The 19,272-nt window shown below is 34.6% G+C and overlaps 1 protein-coding gene across 1 annotated transcript in view; it reads left to right on the top strand.

Annotated features, from left to right (window-relative positions):
• The window catches only part of LOC145669671 (paired box protein Pax-6-like), a 474,824-nt gene that overhangs the window by 6,929 nt on the left and 448,623 nt on the right, over nt 1-19,272 (top strand). The gene's annotated exons all lie outside the window — the stretch shown is intronic.

Here is a 19,272-nt window from a genome sequence, read left to right as displayed (position 1 = left end):
ATATAGTTGTACGTTAAGAGTCTTCATCCCGGCGAAATTAAAATACCGCTAATTTTACAGTAATTATGTGATATCTTCAAATAGATAAAAGATAATCGAAATGTGGAACAAGAGCGCCCTAGACAATATCCTTTTACATGAGATACCGTTATCACGACTCACTTATCTGCTTTCGATTTCGACCCATTTTGTAAATCGGCATTTATTTTCGCGTTTCTAAACAGCTGAAAACGGAAAGCCACTAGGTGACTTGTGATAACGGTACCTCACGCAAAATAATATTGTCTAGGGTCGCTATTGTTCCACATTTCAATTAACTATTATCTATTTGAAGATATCACATAATTACTGTAAAATTAGCGGTATTTTAATTTCGCCGGGATGAAGACTTAACTCCAAAAACTACAGGATTTACGATATAACCTATGCTTTTACGAACGCCACATGCTTTTTTCTCTGTGTAATACAGTAAAATGTTTACGTATACTTAAAAAAAAGAACGTTCGTTTCTTTACTATAGTTTCAAATCAATCACAATTTACCACTTGAGCAATCCTGTTGAATCACAACTATATTTATTTGATTTAAAAAATATTAATATAACTTACTACCATCGTAACTTTTTTTGTTCATAATTTCTTTAAGAACTGTTTTCACATTGCAATACTAAATAATAAATCAGCGTCTAACTTTTTTCAAATGAGTCTTGTTCAGTGTTTAACATGTCCAGAATTTCCTAAAGAGTTATATCAGTGGACATGAAACACCTAGAATGCATTGTACAGTAGTTAATACGAAATTTCCCTTTGAGTGTTTAAAATCTATATACCTGAAGTTTTGATGTGTCCAATAGGTATATATATATACAGTATATGGGCAAATATGGCTTGTATATGTATAAATGGTAATGTGTAAAATGTCCTAAGAGCTCTAAAATGTCCTGTCTGTGCTCGTATACTAATGAGCAGTGTCGTATTTAAGAGGGGGCTTCCGGCTTAACCCCCCCCCCCCGAAATTTTATTTACCATAGTAAAGTAAACGAAATATCTTGCAGAATTTTCAATACCCAGGAGTAAAGTTAGCAAAGTCCCCCCAAAACCAAATCGTAAATACGCCACTGCTAATGAGAATAATGAGAAGTTACATTACGGGAACATTTGAACACTCTTAGAACAGCTGCATCAACAGCTGTCAAGATGTATTCTAAATGCACAGTGCTCGTTTACTGGTACCTTTTTGAATATGTTAAACAATGATCAAAACTCGATTCTAGAAAAGTCTTAATTTATCTATTTATTTGTTTATTTATTTACATATTGCATTATAGAGTCTTAGCACCCTACCTAAAATAGATCTACTTTAGCTATATGTTAACATCCATAATTCCTGGTTTTGTCCTAAAATTGGGAACTTTTAAATTACAAAAATAATAAACTAATTAAATGCTAAACGAATTGATTACCAGCAGTACACGTGTGTGAATGTTAGGAACACGTAGGGGAACTCAAACAGGGGCGTAATTTCAGATTTTGTCAGGGGGGACAAGATTGTTCACTGAAATAAGAATTTCAAGTTTTTTGTTAGTATATTAGTGTACAATTTATATTTTAAAGCATATGTTTCTTAAATTCAGGGAGGCATTGCCGCCCTTGCTCCTCCCCAAATGACGCCCCTGAACACAAACAAGAATACATGCAATCTATACTGAATTTTAGATATGGGAGGCTCAGTGCATAAGACTATGTTTGTGACTTGATAACTCTTGAGCTACGAGACCAATCTTGATAAAAATTTCCCACATAAATGAGGATCGGGCCTGGGATGATATTTATTATTTCATTTTGACGGTGCAACTTAGAGTAGGGGTGGGGGAGCCGTGGGGTTTCTAAAACGGAGCCAGGGGACTTAGCCTCCATTTTTTTTTCAGTGGCAAAAATAATTTAAGCCACTATTTATATATTTTTGAAAGTTTATAGTAAATTTATGATATCATACTCTGGATTCTCGCTAGTCCCCCAGTTTTTACCTTTTAGATCCGCCACTGAGAGGGAGATATATAAAAATGATCGAAAATGACCGATATTAGTTTTTGGGGTCGCAAATATAAACAGCGTCACTTCCGATGCTGTTTGAGTCCAAATTCAGTCCCGCAACTTAGGGGAGGGGGAGGAGGAGGAGAGATATAGATGTAGAAATGGTAGAAAATGACTGATATTGGTGTCGAATCCTCAATTTTCGGAGTCACAGAGACAAACAGTGTTACTTCCAATGCCGTTTAAGTCTAAACTCATACTCGCAACTTGGGGAAGCGGAGATAAATTAGTATATATATAAAAATGATCGAAAATGACCAATATTAGTGCCGAATCCATAGCTTTCGGGATCGCTGAAATAAACAGTGACACTTCCGATGATGTCTATCAGAGAGCGCTTTAGTAATAGTAAAAAGTGACTGACTTACGAAGCATATTACTATTTTTTTCTTGTTTTAAAGTAGCAAAGCGGGTAATTGACGTTAGTAGCAGAATAAAAATTTGCTATTTAATATTAACAACGAACGACATATATTTTAATGCCATATTGATTTTTTCGATTTACTCAAAAACTACGCATGAAAATTTATTCTCAAAAATGTTATTTTGTTCAGCTCAGAGCCATCTATCGAGTACTGTATTAAACAAAAATTAAAATTTATGAGTAAATCTTTATTTTGGGTCTCTCTTTCATTAACCGTACTATACTATATTGTAATCTTCCTAATGCCATAATAAAGGTCTTAATGCGAACATACTAGTATATCAGTTTCATGTTAATAGATAGTGTGATTTCGGTACAACATTAATTTTCAACAAACTTTAAAAGTTCATTACTTAATTCCCTATGTTAGGGTATGTATATGTGCTTGTTAATCTGTCTCTTATTTGGGATTTTTTCAATTTTGAGCCCTCCATTCGAAAGAGCTTCAAAAACTATCTGAGATTTTTCGAGTCACTCTTACCGATCCCAAGATATTGGCCAAAAATGTTCCCATTTCGGGAGATTTAAAAAGTCATATCACGGGAATCTGTAAGTGATAGAGAGACAATTTTGATGTTGATCAATACCTAAGAGAATGCTGAATAGTTTGATACTAAACAGGAATCGGTGGCTACTGGCCTACTACCCACCGTTCTCCACAGATTGGCCTAAAACGTTCCGATTTCAGAATATTAAAAGAGACATATCTCGGAAACCGTAAGTGATAGAGAGATGATATTGATGTTGATCAATACCTAAGAGGATGGTGAACAGTTCAGTACCAAACAGGAACCGGTGGTTACTGGCCAACTACCCACCGTTCCCCAGATATTGGCCCAAAAAGTTCCGATATCAGAATATTTAAGGAGCCATATCTCGGTAACCATAATGTCATAGATGGTTATTGGTATTGGTGTTGATTCAATTTTGAGCTCTCCATTCCATAAATCATCAAAAACTATCTGATATAAGTGATGGAATTTTTCGCGTCACTCTTACCATTCCCGAGATATTGGCCAAAAAAGTTCCGATTTCGAGAGATTTAAGAATTCCTATCTCGAGAACCATGAGTCATAGAGAGATAATATTGGTGTTGATCAATACCAATATTGATTCAATAACAATAACAGTTATTGATTCAATAATTATTGCATTCTTAGTTATTGATTTAATAATTATTGCATTATTAGTTATTGATTTAATAATTATTGCATTATTAGTTATTGATTTAATAATTATTGCATTATTAGTTATTGATTCAACAATTATTGCATTATTAGTTATTGATTTAATAATTATTGCATTATTAGTTATTGATTTAATAATTATTGCATTATTAGTTATTGATTTAATAATTATTGCATTATTAGTTATTGATTCAATAATTATTGCATTATTAATTATTGATTCAATAATTATTGCATTATTAGTTATTGATTCAATAATTAATGCATTATTAGTTATTGATTCAATAATTAATGCATTATTAGTTATTGTTTCATTAATTATTCATTCTATAACTAATGACGAAATAATTATTGAATTAATAACTGGTATTGGTATTGAAGAAAATAATTATTTTTAAGTTCGTTCTGGCAATGCTCTTGGAGCATTCTCAACTGGTTTAAATTTACAAACAAATTCGTTTTTCCTCGATTTTTAAAAAAAATTACGCATGAACTGTCACACCCATCCATATAATATTGTTCAGCTTGATGAGACATTTCGATTGGTATATTTTACCTATATCTTATCTTTTGGACACTTTTTGCTGCCGTTAGAAACTAATAATATTATAGAACTTTCTAAGTTTTGGACCAGCGTGTGATCTTACCAACAAATCAATGAAATTTTTCAGTTTTATGTCCCACGCTTATGCCGGCTAGGCTAAAGAAGACGGTGATAATGAGAAATGAACGAAATGGTGGAATGAAGAAAGTGGGAGGAAACGGGAGAACCCCGAGAAAACCCACGCACACGATGTTTGTCCACCACAAAGTACACTTAGCGCGAACTGGGATAGAACAGGGACCTCAAGCACCGGAGATGAACGCTCTACCACTTTTTTTGTTAAAAAAAGATAAACCGATCATACCTCAGTTTCTTGAGCAACCCGTTTCCTCGTATACCTCTTTGACCTTTATTGACTTGGACAGGGACACAATCATATACACATCCAGGACAGTTAAAATTCCAAAGGCTCTCCCACCGGGGGTCGAACCCGTGTCCCCGCACACTAAAGGCGCATATGCTAGCCACTAGACCAGCGGGGAGGGCTTCCAGTAAGTTACCGCGGCCCGCCAACAAGTCAAGTGTTTAGGTTATACGTAAATCCGAAACTGAGTTACTTTTACATATTTCATCAGACTAAAGCTTTTCGTCGAATATTATTCCTACATCGTTTATATATCTGATATTTTTCTAAGGTTTTCCTCGACTATTATATCAATAAGTCATGTTTTAGAAACATTAACCATCATTGTTCGTAATTATAAGCGACAAAATCGTAAGTAATTTTAAGACATAAGCATCTTATTCCTTCTTTAAGTACCTTCTCTGTATTCGATCTAGTGCTTGGGAATGATCTTTTGTTTCAGATTTCCATACTAGAAGTACCTTTTCTAATTTTGGTCTTACTAAGAAATCTCTTTTATTGTTTTCAAAATTCTTGAATTGGACTTTAGTGTCTCCCACGAGACGAGACGAGACAGAAATTTCGTACAAGATGCGACAGATCTCTTCGAATTGAAACAGACATACTTATCGAAACGAGAAAGTACTTAGACACCACTTTTAAGACAGATTGAAATTTTGTCTTATGTGTAATACTATATGTATAGGTATTAACAGAAAGTCTCAAATTTTCATTTTGTATGTGGTTATTTTTACATGTTCATCAGACACAAGCTTTTTTGTGCACTACTATTCCTACGTCGATTATATTTCTCACTTTACTTCTAAGGTTTCGTCGTTTATACAATATCTGATTACCACATAATTTGCTTTTCTCTCGTATTATGTTGGAGTAGAGACGTACCCACGGGCGGCCTACAGCGGGTCCAGCTCCCCACAAACTTACTTAAGAGTCTTCATCCCGGCGAAATTAAAATACCGCTAATTTTGCAGTAATTATGTGATATCTTCAAATAGATAAAAGATAATTGAAATATGGAACAAGAGCGCCCTAGACAATATTATTTTGCGTGAGGTACCGTTATCACAAGTCACCTAGCGGCTTTCCGTTTTCAGCTGTTTATTAAACGCGAAAATAAATGCCGATGTTCAAAATGGCTTGAAATCGAAAGCAGATAAGTGAGTTGTGATAACGGTTTCTCATGTAAAATAATATTGTCTAGGGCGCTCTTGTTCCACATTTCGATTATCTTTTATCTATTTGAAGATATCACATAATTACTGTAAAATTAGCGGTATTTTAATTTCGCCGGGAAGTCAACATAAGTTATATATTTGCGCACTTTCTCAATAAAACTATGTTTCTTTAACTGGAAAATAATTGAAGTAGCATAAAAATTTGAGCTTTAGATTCACTGTACTCTTTCTTTTATAGAAAACAATCTATTCTATATTTTATTCTGAAAATGCGTATAGATCGAAGTATTTAAGTTACTGATTGTCTTTTCTGGTGCAAGATAATACCAGTCCAATAACACATAAACATAGTGGCTTGCCCTTTCCCAAAGTTTAGAATCCGCACAACAACAAAATTTCTGGGTGTTCTCCTGTATTTGAGTCCCTATCATTTAATATCAATAGACACTTTATTTTCATTAGCCTAATTTACTACAGCTATACAATATAATTATAATAAATAACAACTTGGTACAATTCAATATCGTCTGCGTCAATTTAATATTGATTGATTTAGTTGGTTTGGAGTGCAGCGTCCCTTCTAGCGATGATGAGGCTCTATGAGCAGTGACGTCATAACAGATTTTGCCAGAGTTGGAGGGGGGGCAAGATCAGTGGCATATTTACGATTTTGTTTCAGAAGGGGGGCCTGGAAATGTGAAAATTCTGCAAGATATTTTATTTACTTTAATATAGTAAATACAATTTCTTTGAGAGCTTAAGCCCGGAAGCCCAACCTTAAATACGGCACTGGGCAAGATTATCCACTGTCATGAGACTTCTCACTTTTTTTGTCAGTATATTAGTGTATAAATTATTAAAAAGTTTGTGATTTTCAACTTCAAGGTGCAATTTACCTCCCTGCCTTCACCAAATGATACAGATGTATATAAGACGCAGACCCACAGCTTATTGCGGGATCTTAACTACATGACCTCCCATCCGTAATCGAACCTGGTCTCCCACAACGAAATGTTTACATTAAGATTCCTTAAAAATATACTTTAATAATAATAATAATAATAATAATAATAATAATAATAATAATAATAATAATAATAATAATAATAATAATAATAATAATAATAATAATAATAATGGAAATAAATGGAATGCTCTCTTAACATCAAGCAAAGGCCATACACTTCACATAAAAAAAATCTTTTCAGAGGGAGAAATGGTATACCATATTACAACAGGAAATTCCCTTGCCGTATCAGTGTTACTTCCAGAGATGGCGTGGGTCAATGAAAACTTAACTCACTCGTGAGATACTCAATTTTTCCTAAAAATTCGGACCCCCACTTCTTCCTTAGGATATATACTATAGTGGAAGCAATATTATAACATCCGTTGGAATTGGGACCTAATTATATACCAAAAGTCATTTTATTTGGCTTTGACATTTGGTCTTGATGATAACGCACACATAGCTACAATCATTTTTTTTTATACGTAAGTATAATTTCCAGTACTCAGCTTCTCAAAAAAATCGCAAAAGCTGTGTCTCGAAAGCCAAATTGCTATTATTACAGTTACAAATATCAATATCCAAAAGTGCAAAAAGCTTTTTTCACTTACATATACTCATCTCAGGTGAGTAAATAGAAACAAATGAAAAACGAAGAAAAATCGAGGTCTTGAAAGTAAAAATTCACCGGTGTTCAGATGAAGCTATTTACAATGCACTGAGCAGAGTGATTCAGTGGGTCAGAGTGGGCCACAGTGAATGCTGGTTCACAGTAGATGACGTCCTGTTGACCCAAAACCCACCGACTCACAAATTTTGACCCACTTGACCGACGAATCACTGACCCGCATCATCTCTGATTAGTTCACTGAAGCATATTTTCCACGAAATAAAATATTTTACAGAATGTTATTTCTTTACGCCCTTATATGTTAAATATACGAAAATCTGAAAATGTTATTCCATTTAATACAAACCACATCTCGAGTTTGTGTTCGTTGCTTGGTATTCATTAAAATTGCTTTAGCGTTCCCTTTCTGCACTGGGGCTATATGTTACCTGGATTTACAAATTAAAGGTGGAACCCAGTGTTCGATTTTTTCTAATGACCACGCACTGGAAATCGAACCCGAAACCACGTATGTACTTTTTGAATTTACGATCACGGATACAGATACCGACCATGCTGGTCACGGAATGGATGGGAAGCCCAGATTAGAAATTATTTTACTAAAGTGACTATGCATGAAGGAAATACTAAGAACTGTTACCGTTTAGGCAGGTGCAGTGGCGTCATAGTAGGTGCTAGTTGGAGGCAGTGTTGCCAACAAGTTGATACAAAAAGTCGCTAAATAGGAGATGAAATGACTCCAATTTGGGGGGGAAAAGTCGTTAAAAGAATTTTTCGTGGAATTTTGCCTCTTTATATATATATGAAGTGTGTGTGTGCGTAATATACGTGATCAATTCAAGCCATAGTACTATCTACGCTACAAGAAAGTATATGAAAGACTCATATATAACTAACAATAATTTCCTTTTTACGTATTTTTAATTTTATGATCAATTTTGCTTCAACGAAATCAAAGATGAGTTTAGAAAAACGAACAAAATTAAAGATCTAGAAAAAATCTTACTTCACTTCTACACACGCTTCTACAGATAATCTGTTTGCTAACGGTAAGGTATTATTTGTGCCTCTAAACAGAAGCTCTGTAAACTAAAGGACATTAAAAGCTGGAGATGGTTCCCGTTAGAAGGTAAGAGATAACAGCAATCAAAGAGGGAATATGGAGATAAATATTATGTACTTTACCAGCTCGTCAACATCTACACTGAGTCAAATAAGCAAAAGGAAAATAAACATATATCTGAACTGATTCGAGCTAATAGTACTTACTTTAGGACAAGTTGTTCGCAGCGCAAAAGTCGCTAGATTTGTAAGGAAGTCGCCAAATCGTCATTCCAAAATCACCAAAAAAAGTCGCCAATCGGAAAAATTATTTTTTGTCGCTATCCTGGAAGGCGAATTCCCTAGACTTAGCGACTTTACCCCCACATTTGCAACACTGGTTGGAGGAGGTACAAAGATTCTCCGATGAAAACAGAATTTCTTCTCTAAAGACAGATCTGTGACAAAGGTTCAGTAGTACTTTACTTGAACAGCAGTGGTAGGTGGAACATAATAAATTAAAATCACAACTTTTGGTCTTTGAGTGAAACTAATAATTGCTTCTAGAAACTTTTAGTTTTATTTGCGAGCATTCGTAAGTAATAGCTTTTTTAGCCGAACTATATAATTGAAATTTATTTTAATGGTGTGTCTTGGTTATAGTCAGGTATACATTCTTTCTTGATTTTGTTTATGAATAACAAACACCTTCTCCATCTCTTCTCTAGCGCATTAATATATAAAGGGAAGAATTTTTCAGTTTTTACTCTCGAGTGTTAACAAGAGAGAATAAAGTAGGCAGTGTTCATAGGTTTTCTTAAAACAGTTTCTCTCGACTGACAAAATTTTTCCTCTTATCAAATTTTCCCTAGTTTGTTGAGTGCCCAATTCCTACGACAGAATTTGTCATCATCATCATCATCATAGGTATTCTGTTATTATTGGCAGGTCACTTGCTGCAACTCAGAACCTTTTCGTCTGCATACACGATTTCTCTGTTTTGATATTGTCCATTAATTGTAGTCTCCTTTGCCTTCTCCCTCTTTTTCCTGCCACCATACCCCCTAGCACGTCCCTCATTATACAGTTCTTTCTCATCCAATGCCCCAACCATTTTATCTTCCTCTTGTTAATAATATTTAAAATTGTTCTTTTCTCCCCCGCCACTTCCAACGACCTCTGATTCGTTTTCCGCTCAATCCAACTAATTCTTTCCATTCTTCTCCACAGCCACATTTCGATAGCTCCCATTCGTTTTTCATCATTTTAGCGTAATGTCCATATTTCTCACCCATACAACAACTTACGTGATAAGGTTAATTTAGCTATATTAAAGGAAATGTCAACCACATATTTTTTTTATTCATTTGCTTTTCGCATCTAATTCTTTATTACTCTTTCTTTCACCTTTTTCTTTAAAAGAATACACACAAATACACCCACTCAAGAATGGATGCAAATTAGGTATATACTACTTCGAAAACACACACAATTATTCCTATTACATTGACATATTTCTGAAGAACAAAGAAAAATATAAGCATTTATGTTGGTCAATTAGTCAGCGCGAGAATTTTCCTGCATTTTATATTTTATCGGAAAAATTTCTTTTTGCTAAACTTACCTACGAAATTTCCCTAGATTAGGAAGCCTTTCCTTCAAACTACGAATACTGAAATAAGGTGATCGTGAAAAAAGAATCGAAATTAGTATTTCAAACGATTTACATGTTTTATGGTCCCTACATTTCGAAGAACAGATTTTTCGGAATCTGTCCATGTGTTTGTTCAGATGTAAATGTGTTCACTCGCCTAGTGGCCATACCGTTCAACATACCGAGACCAAATTTTCAGCTTAAGGTCTTTATAAGATTCTCTAGGGGTGTTTTTCGAATTTTCTTAATACCAACCAAAATAAGGGTAGTTTACTGATTGATATTAATAAAAAATTGCTATTTCCTCAAGAACGTTCCCAAGGATTTTGTTCATATTTCGTAAATCAGTCATTTTTCTGGGAAAATCCACAAGGTATAATTCCCCCTTAGGGTGAGTTTTTCTCGGTCGATTTTCTTAACAACGACAAAGTCCATTCTATTGATATTTCATTAATAACGGATGACTCTCAAAGCAACCTGACGATATTCTCTTCATATATATATATATAGGGGCGGATCCAGGATTGATGTGACAATGTTCTATACCCTTGATAACACTGATGCATAGAACTGAGGAAAGTATTGTAGAAAGGGGTCGCAAGTGTTATATAGAAAGAAAATGTTCTCTCCTCCTGGTTTGTTTTGTTCCTCTATTTGACATATGTTATGTTGTTTTGATTGGTGAATCCTTTTCGTTCCTTTTCAAAATCGACTTAAACTATTGCTTTTGCAAATCTCTGCTTTCTTTTAAGCCCCAAACGGAAACATAATGGCAGAAAGTTTCGGAAAGTGTCTTTATTTTCACTGCTAGCTTCTCATTTTAGATAGGGTGTATTTACAACGAAGGGAGGGGGTGCACGTGCACCTTTGCACCCTCCCTAAATCTGGCCCTGTATATATTTAGTATAGACCAACCTGGGTACACAAATGCTTCCTTTCGGAGTTATAGGTTGACGAAAATATGAAAAAATGAACTTTAGAAGTCCATAGCTCCAAAACTATGGGTCCCAACGTAGTCGGATCAAGACTTCACTTAGGAACTAGCATGTGTCCTATCCAAATATCAATGTTTTAGAATCCTGTGGTACTCACGCAACCATTTTTGTAGAGATAGCTGGTGAGTACTTCAAATTATGTGCCCGTAGCCAAACTTTCTCAATAAAAAATGTCTTCGTTCTTCAATACTGTAACTGGAAATATCAACCATCGTTCATACAATCTAAAACAATGAAAAAGCCTTGCATTAGCATTTATAGAGGGGTAAAGGGAAAACTTACATTAGCATTTATCAAGAGGTAAGGGGACTTTGTGGCTACCCTGTAGCTAACTGTATGACACGTTTCATTTATTTGTATCTGCGATTATGCATTATTATTCTATAGAAGAAATTTGACGGCGGATGCTGATGTATTGATGTTCATAAATTTATGTTACGTTTATCTTTGAAATTTTATCTTCTTTTCCTATCATAAAGCAAATAGAAGAAAAATAACGATGATTTTAAATTTCAAGTATTCCAAACAGATTTTTACAAAAAGGTTTGTTGTAGAGATAATTTGTGAGTCAATAATTTTAATTTTCTGCACTCTGTTCCAATTATTTTGTTAAATAATTCTAATTTAGAAACCTTTAATACCATAAATTTTGAAATCTGTTTTGATTTATGCAGAAATGTTGCAAATGAATGTCTAAAGGCTATTCTCCATTGGCCTTCCTCTGAAACTAAGCTTGAATGTGACAATATCAAACATGTCTAACGTTCATGTGTTATACATAACACTCAGCAGCGTAAAGCACAGAAGATTTTGCGAGTCCTGAATCTCAGGGCTCGAACCCCTAAGATCTTCGGGTTATGTTTTGCAGAAGTGGTCCAGAAGCACGTGAGAAACGTAAAATTTACAGGAGTAAGGGATACTGCAAGCACTTAGACCTAACATAACTTAACCAAATATAACTTAACCTAACCAAAACTAATCTAAGCTGACCTGAACTAACCTAAACTAACCTAATATTATCTAGTAGAAATAAACGAATTTCGATGTTTTTTTGGAAAATTATGCTGGCCCCTACACTAACCAAATGTAACATAAACTAACCTAATCTAACCTAAACTAACTTAATGTGAAATTACCGAAATTTTAACACTTTTTGCATTAAAAAATTACTGGACCCCTCCTGTTAAATATTAGCCAGATTTTCGCCTCATGATTGTAAGCCTAACGCCCAGAGCGGTGACAACACCAGGAAGGAAAAGTAAGAGAAATTAATTCCTTTCGCTAGCAACGCTAACCCCTCTTTCGACTAACTGTTCCCTTAAAAATTTATAACATGTCAAGCAGCATTAAACTATCATTTTCGATATACAAAAAAAGAATAGCTGACCCTGCCGAATTTCTGTACTCCTCACTTGGCCACCCCCACCCCTAACAAATTAAAACTGGCGACGCCACTACCTCACACCACTCGACTACAGCACACCAGCAACCACTGACATTATGCAATAACAACAGATATCAATTCTTAGAATTTGGGCAAAGATCAAAAATATTTTTTGTAGTGTTTTATAAATTTACAAGAATTTCTAAAAGATTTAGACCTTTGTACTTTACTAAAATTCTTCTTTATAATTACTATTGACTCGTAATAATTTATATACAATTGTCTAAATAAATATTATCTAACAATAAATGAGTCAATAGTAATTATCCGGGAACATCTTTTTCTTGAAAGTCACGAAGAAAATTATACAATCGTGTACATAATTGTAATTGGGTCGGATTTTATTTTAAGCCCCTTTCAGCAGAGAGGCTATATGAGACGGGACCTGCTGATTGACGTGGAATCCGGACCACATGAGCTCCCGCCAGGAATCGAATCCGGGTCTCCCACGCAAAAGTCGCGTACGCTAACCGCTTAACCACGAAGGAGCTTTGTACTTAATTACAATGTGATGCTTGGCACACAAGAATGCAGGCCGGTAGCCAGCCCAAAAATTTAGGGGGGCGGCCCCCTAGACCCCCCTGGATACGGGCCTGTAAGGATGTAGTGTTCTAAATGGCCCAAGAGCTTCGTAAAGACTATTTGGATAACATACATTCCTTTGACACAAAAGGCCTGGGTTCGATTCCCGGCGGAAGCTTACATAACTCAGATTTCACGTGAAGCTCTAGGTTTACGTCTCATATAGCCTCACTATTGAACGGCATGTTAAACTCAAAATCAAATCGAAGTAAATACAAGTAAAGTACAGAAACGGTGCTTCTCTGTTTCTTTCATTTCTGTTTATACTAAAATAAATAAATAAATAAATGAAAGAGCTACGCAAATTGTAATTTTAAGAAGTAGGGAATACCGTTTCACCATTTTGAGTAGCTACTTAGCATGTGGACTTCCGTGTCAAACGTATTTGAATGATAGACGAACGGTTAAACACTTCGCTCCTGTGCTTACATGGTGGCTAACCAAATTCTAGTTTTTCTGGCAGTTTAGGATTAGGGATTAGGATTTAGATTTCTGAGCTTCGGCATCTAAGGCCATTTAGCCCGTCACATATGATGGATGACGTTCCTGGGCGAGCACACTATCCGGGGAAATGGAAGGAAGAAAAGATTGGGGAAGGAATTATGCGGTCTGGGACCAATAAGTTAGGTAAGACCTCGGCATTTGCTTGGTGTGAATAATTATGGCATTTTAGTACAGTAGTACAGAAAGTAATCAACGTTTTGGCATGGTTAAATAAAAATACAATATATCAGCAGAAAACTTTATTTACAAAGCCAAGGACTTTACTCTACTTTCCTATGTTGAGTTGAGTTAATTTTGCGCTTAACGTCCCTTTCAGCAGCAAGGATATATGAGACGAGATCTACTGATTAATGTGGAAACCAAACCACATGAACTCCTGCCGGGAATCGAAGCCGAGTCTTCCACGTCAATGGCACGTATGCTAACCGCTTAGCCACGAAGGAGCTCTACTTTCCTTTGTAATCACTATAGTTGACAAGATACTTGTTATTACATTTGACCAGTTTTTCAATTACGATATTATACTCATCTGCTAGCAAAGATATGAGCCAGGTTGTTATTGCTCGCTTGAGTTCTTCATCGTTTACGAACTGTTTTAAACCCAAAAATCTCTTAAGTTTCGGGAATAAGTGAAAATCGCTTGGTGCCAAGTCAGGGCTGTAAGCAGAATGATCAAAAATGGTCTCTCACTCCGATCTTCATCATGCATGCTGCTCCTTCCTTGATTATACATAATGCACCATTTTCTCACTGATGACTCGTTCATTACGTTACCACCATAAACATTCTTTATTTGCCTATAAATGTCAATAACTTAACTCTTTTGCGCGATCAGAAAATGAATGACATTTCATACTTTTTATTTTGCGGGATTTTCGATTAGCGCCGCCATTTTGAATCGCTGCAAAAACAAGTGGCATGACTGCACGGCATTGAAACTCGAGACTGGTACCAAATTCGTTCATATTGCTCGGTGAAATGGCTACAATATCACTTCAAGCAAATGTTCTTTCACTTACATCAAAATAATTTTACAATAGAATATAAAGTAGAAAAGTCGCAAAACTTCTTTATTATTTGAATACCACTCATTCTAGCTTTGAAACTTCTTGTATAAATTAAAAGACAAATTCTGACCAAAGCATATATTAACTAATAAATAATAACGTTACAGTTTCGACAAATTAACTTTGACTTCATCAGACACATTATGAAATACAATTTCTAAGATTACAGCTTATATACTTCTTAAAATGAGAGGAGGTCATTCCATTGTTAAAAAGGAAAGGACGAATATGATTGGTTCATGCAATGACCTCCTCTCATTTTATGTGAGATTTAATTAGAGAGAAAACAAGGGAAGTTGAAAAGAGTGAAATAGTGACAAAGAAGTTAAAGAAAGAAATTGAAGATGCATTGTCATTGTTTGTGAGAGAAGAAGTATTGAAAAGCCTAAGTGAATGGAAAATAAGGTTTAAAGAGAAAGAATGGCAAAGATTGGAAAAGGAAGGGAAGAACTTAGGATGGAAAGAAAGAAAAAAGGGAAAAGCAAATAGAGTTGTGAAGATAGGAAACGTAATATTAAAGGAAGGAGAAGAAAAGTGTCTTGATTTAGGATACAAGTTCAAAGTGAAAGAAGAAAAGACGGATACATGAGAGTTAGTTTTTCCAGTGAAACAAGCAATTATGAACATAAAAGAAGAGGAAGAAAGGAACAAGATAGGAATAAAAGCTGCTGCAATAGTGAGGCAGAATATGAACAAGAAAATAGAAAATCTTACAAAAGAAGAGAAAGAAGGATTGAAGAACTTAAGAAGAAGGAAAGACATTGTTACACAACAAGCCGATAAAGGGGGAGCAGTAGTAGTAATGGAACAAAAATGGTACAAAGAGAAATTAGAAGAATTATGCGACGAGACATACGAGGTGATAGGTGAGAGAAAGATGAAAGAAAAAGTTAAAGAGGAGACAATAAGGAATGCGAAGAAGGCAGGCTTTAGAAAGTTATTAGACGAGAAAGGAAGAATTCCGGATATGAAAAAATTCCCGAAGATACACAAAAAAGAAGTAAAGTTGAGACCAGTAATGGATTGCAGAAAGAATATCTTTCAACCATTAGAAGAGGAAATAAAGATAATAACAGAGGAAATAAGGGGAGAACAAGTAAGTAGTAGAGTTAAGAATACAGAAAAAGTCAAGAGGATGATAGAGGAAGTAGAAATGAGAGAACACTGATGGTTAGCGTAGATGTCAAAGCAATGTTTCCCAGCTTAAGAATTCAGTATATTTTGAAGGTATTGGAAGAAGAAATTAAGAATAGAACAATAAGGAAATGGAAGAAAGAGAAAGTGATAAAAGCATTAAAACTGATATGAGAGAACAGTGTGTGTACAATAGGAGAAAAATTAGTGAAAATAAAGGTAGGACTAATTATAGTATCGAAACTAAGCCTAGTGTTATCAGAAATTGTGATGAATAAATGGGAACAGAAAGTTAAAGTGGAAGGAAGTGAAAGATTGATTATGCTGTGCAGGTATGTGGATGATTTCTTAGGTATTTGGAAAAGAACGAAGAGACAGTTCGAACAATTTGTGGGAAGGATAGAAGATAAAGAAAAAGGAATAAGCCTGGAGGTAGAATTAGAGGAAGAGGGGAAAATAAACTTTTAGATATGACAATAAAAAAAAGTAGAAGGGAGATTCGAAACAACATGGTATAGAAAACAATGTTCAGCAGGTGTTTATTGCCATAGAAGAAGTGATGTAGATGAAGGAACTAAAAGGAACTTTTTTAGAAACATGGAGAGAAGGATAAGAATGATAGACAGTGATGACAAGAAGAGAAAAGAAGATAGAGAGCAGTTTCACAGATTATTAACGCAGAATGGATATAGTGAGGATAGATTGAAGAAGAATAGCAAGAAAGAAGAGGGCAGAAGGCAGAAGGAAGTGAGAGAAGATACAGAAGAAGAAAAGAATAGATGATTCGGGATGGAGAGCATAGGAGAAAAAACAGAACTCTTAAAAAACTTATTGAGAAAAGGACGAGTAAGAACGTACAGAAGAAGAAATAGAAGAATGTTAGGTGCGTTGAGAACGAGGAAAAGGAAGATAACACAGATTCAAATAAGTGATGAAGGGGTTGTATATAGAATTAAATGCAAAGAATGTGATATGAGTTATATAGGGGAAACAGGAAAGAGGTTACAAGAAAGGATTAAACAGCACAGGGACGACGTTAGATTGAAGAGAAATAGTAACGCTACAGTATATAAACATGTGAAGGAGACAAGATATGAAATAGACTGGGAAGGTGTAGAGGGGCTGGAAAAGGAGAAAAGAAGCATTATAAGAAAATGCAAAGAGGCAGAATGGGTACGAAAGGAAGGAACTCAGAAACTTATGAATTGGAATAACGGATTAAATTTACATGATGTATGGAGGAAGATATTGGATAAAACAGAGAAGAAAGAAGTGGTAAAAACAGGTGTATTGAACAGCAGATAGACAATTAATAGTTTATTTTTTTTCAAAAGTGAAAGTCATTCATTAAGAATACACAGGTGTGCCAATTAAAAATTTAGCTCTTAAGTGAAAGTTTTCATTAAAAATTGCATATGTATTAATTAAAAATTGTTAAAAAGGAAAGGACGAATATGATTGATTCATGGAATGACCTTCTCTCATTTTAAGAAGTATATAAGCTGTAAGCTTAGAAATTTTGTTTCATGATGTGTCTGATGAAGGCAAAGTTAATTTGCCGAAACTGTAATGCTATTATTTATTAATTAATATATGCTTTGGTCAGAATTTCTTTCAAATTATTATTATTATTATTATTATTATTATTATTATTATTATTATTATTATTATTATTATTATTATTATTATTATTTTGTGAACTTTTATGGTACAGCGTATACTCGCCTTAAATTTTCCAATGAACGAACATAAACGCAGATGAGTATACGCTATATTTGTGAAAATCATAGAGCGTCTAGCCACCAAAGACTAGCATTATCTATACCACTAATGATAACCGTTTATTGGTTGTTCGCTTTTGTGTATTTCAATTTGGTACAGTCTTGTAAACAGAAAACAACATCACAGACGAGTAAATGAAGTAAAACATAGTAGACTATATTGAAATCCTTTCAACAAGATCGAAAATGTTCATTTTGAAATTAAATTCGATTTCAATTATCTTTCACTCGGTTGTTTTATTGTTTAACTTTTTAATATGATCAAATTTGCTTGGCCGACTAAACCGTTGACCCCTTGGATAAAACTATCAAGTGTGCCAATTTTTAGGTTTCAGCTCAAAATTTTCCAAAGTCAGGCTGTAAAATGAGGGGAAACGCGGACGGACGACGTTATCCTGCTTCGAAAATAATACCTAAGGCGTCCCTCATTTCCTAGAAAATTAAAATGAACTAAGACAGGCACGGGGGACGGCTTGACATCATGCTTTATCCTACCTTTTCAGATCCACTTCTATCCCTGCCCAAAGTTATTTAGTTGGGAGTACATTTTTGCGTTGTTTGCCCCATCCTGTGTTACCCTCTCTATAAAAATTAAAGCTGACGATATTACTGCCTCATGCTACTCGACTACATCACACTTAAGTAACAACTGAACCACTAACACTGCCCACAGCGAAATGTGAATCCTGGATGACTCGAATAGATCATTAAAACTGATGTTTACATTAAAAGATACATCACTAGATGGGGGAGAAATTGCTTTTAATTGGTATCACTGCGCAATAACAGGTACTATCAATATTTACGATTGAAACAAAAATCAGAAACATCTGCTACAGTAATATAAAAATTTATTAGAGTTTCAAACAATATTTAGACTTGTGTATTTCCTTATTTTTTTAAAAAAAAAAATAATACTTGCCATTAATTTAGATAACTATAGCTTAATAAACACTATTTTTAAGGTAATTATTGGCTATCGACAAATTCGAAATACAAAAGTAACTATCACTTTATTGAGACAGAAAAAGAATACAGATACACAAAGGCAATTGAAATTTGGAACTCGGAATAGGAAATAAGGAATTTTAGTGCTGCTGAGAACTTACCTGGCAAATACCTCTCCATTACAAGGTAATTGCAAGTTTCGTGCTGAAAACAAGTTCTATACGATATCCATACAGATTTTGGTAAGTGAGTACCGAATTTTGCTGTTTCTTTTTCTTTTAATATAGAATTGTATGATTCCGTATCTCGTAAACGGTTGGATTAAATTTTTTAAGAAAAGATATGGTGTGGTGAAGGTTAGTGAGGCAGCGAAATTTCATTATACAATTTTGATGGGAAGCGAAGTTACGGATTTTCGAAAGATGTCTTGAGTTGCTTCTTGTAACATGCCTAATACGTACATATACACAAAAAAGAAAGTATTTGACAATTGACAAATTTTCTTTTGCCAATAACTCGGGAACAAATGATACGGAAATAACTCGGAAATTATTTTGGATCTTTTTGTTGTTATCCTTAGCATACTTATAATTTGAAACTTGCAAAATCGGTACTCTAATAGTTTTTTTTTTTTT

The sequence above is a fragment of the Thermobia domestica genome, chromosome 14 (assembly GCF_964235325.1).
Source record: "Thermobia domestica chromosome 14, izTheDome1.hap1.1, whole genome shotgun sequence".
In the NCBI taxonomy this organism is placed as follows: Eukaryota; Metazoa; Arthropoda; class Insecta; order Zygentoma; family Lepismatidae; genus Thermobia; species Thermobia domestica.
The sequence above is the reverse complement of the archived record's forward strand: the minus strand, read 5'-3'. Positions and strand labels throughout refer to the sequence as shown.